Source organism: Salarias fasciatus, chromosome 3, assembly GCF_902148845.1.
Source record: "Salarias fasciatus chromosome 3, fSalaFa1.1, whole genome shotgun sequence".
NCBI classification, from domain to species: Eukaryota; Metazoa; Chordata; class Actinopteri; order Blenniiformes; family Blenniidae; genus Salarias; species Salarias fasciatus.
Window position 1 is genome coordinate 2,473,190 of NC_043747.1, and position 1,912 is coordinate 2,475,101.

The 1,912-nt window shown below is 50.0% G+C and overlaps 1 long non-coding RNA gene across 1 annotated transcript; it reads left to right on the top strand.

Moving 5' to 3' along the window:
• The first annotated feature begins 1,061 nt into the window (after nt 1-1,061).
• Nucleotides 1,062-1,709, top strand: LOC115385861 (uncharacterized). Its single transcript, XR_003931191.1, has 3 exons — nt 1,062-1,219; nt 1,306-1,429; nt 1,646-1,709. It is a non-coding gene; the product is annotated as an uncharacterized LOC115385861 (long non-coding RNA).
• The last annotated feature ends 203 nt before the right edge of the window (nt 1,710-1,912 follow it).

Consider the following 1,912-nt stretch of genomic DNA (forward strand, 5'->3'; position numbering starts at 1 on the left):
ACAGCTGGTTCTCAAACTCTCGTCCTTGGTCGTGGTGAAGCCTGGATGGAAAACCAAAGCGTGGGATGAAGTCATCAAACAGCTTCTTTACAGCAGTTTTCCCAGCCTTATCTTTGGTTGCATAGGCTTGCGCATATTTGGTGAAATGGTCCTCTAAAACCAGGATATACTCTTCACCTCCCTTGCATCTCTCCAGATGTACAAAGTCTATGGAGACCATCTCAAATGGGGCAGAGGTCTCAATGCTCTGGAGTGGTGTTCTTGTGATTCTGTTTGGCTTCTTCCTCTTGATGCAGGCACAAACCTGTGTGACATGATGTTCCATCTCCTGTCTCATTTTTGGCCAGAAGAAACGTCCTCAAGCCAGAGCAACCATCCGGTCAGCACCTAAGTGTCCCATCTCCTCATGGAGGTACTTGTACACCAGGGGCTTCATTGGCTCTGGCACCACCAGTTGTGTCCTGTTTGTTTTTCTCCACAGGAGCCCATCCGCATCCAGCTCCAGCCTTGGCCACTCCCTGAGAAGAGCGCGAACCTGCTTATTTTCAGCTGCTTTGTCTCTGTACTTCAGGTAAGTATGATTCCTTTTCAGGTTGATGACTCTCTGGACTATTGGGTCTGCCTGCTGCTGGACCAGGATGTCTTGGATGGTGAAAGGCTGGATTGGTGATACAACACTGCCATCTTGTGATAAAACATCCACATTGCAGGTGACCGCACAAATCCAGTTAATTTCACCTGTTTGGGTGTGTGTGATGCCTTTACACACAGCCTCCATGACCTCTGGCTCACATTCCTCAGTACACTCTTCCATGATGGTTTCCATGGGTGTGGGCCTACGGGACAGGAAGTCAGCATCCCTGTTAGCTGTCCCAGGTCTGTACTTCAGGGTGAATCTATAGTCTGCCAGCTCTACAACCCAACGATGACCAGTAGCATTGAGTTTTGCGGATTTGGTGGCATAGGTGAGTGGGTTATTATCGCTGTAGACAGTGAAGTGAGGTGCATGGAACAGGTAGTCACGGAAACGTTCAGTGATAGCCCATTTCAGTGCGAGGAATTCCAGTTTACCTGAGTGCAGCTTGTAATTCTTTTAAGCTGGAGAGAGGGTTCTGGATCCGTAGCCGATAACTCTCAGAATACCACCCTGGCGCTGGTACAGCACAGCTCCGAGTCCTTCTTCAGAGGCGTCAACATGAAGGATGAAAGGTCGCTCGAGGTCAGGATACGCCATGACAGGTGGATTGGTGAGCTTATTCACAAAGGTCTCCAAAATGGCTTTGTGTGCATCTGTCCACTGTACAGGTGAGGAGGGCGAGAGCTGGTAGCTGGCACGCTTCATCCCCTTCTTGTGGTGGTGCTTTGGCTCACATTTTGGCTTTGCCAGCAGCTCATACAGTGGCTTCGCAGTCCTGGAGAAGTCCTGGATGTAAGCTCTGTAGTAGCTCAGGAATCCAAGGAGCTTTCTCACCTCCTTCACTGTAGCTGGGGTCTGGTGTGCGAGCGCCTTTACTGCCTCCACCTCTTTTGGGTTCATCCTGTATCCTTCTGCAGAGATGACACGACCAACATAGGTTACTTGTGGCTTGAAAAATTCACATTTACCTGCTCTGAGCTTGATTCCACAGGCTTTCTGTCGTTGCAGGACTTGTCTGACATTGTGCACATGTTGGTCAAATGTGCGGCTGAACACAAGGACATCATCCAGGTAGGGCACACAGACTTCATCCCTCAGATCTCCCAGGCATCCCTCCATATGGCGTTGAAAAGCAGTCGGGGCATTTGACAATCCAAATGGGATTCGGAGCCACTCGTAGAGTCCCCAAGGTGTTATGAAGGCTGTACAGGGTCTGCTCTTCTCGCTCATGAAGCCTTGGTGGTATGCTTTGCCTTGGTCCAAGACCGTGAACCA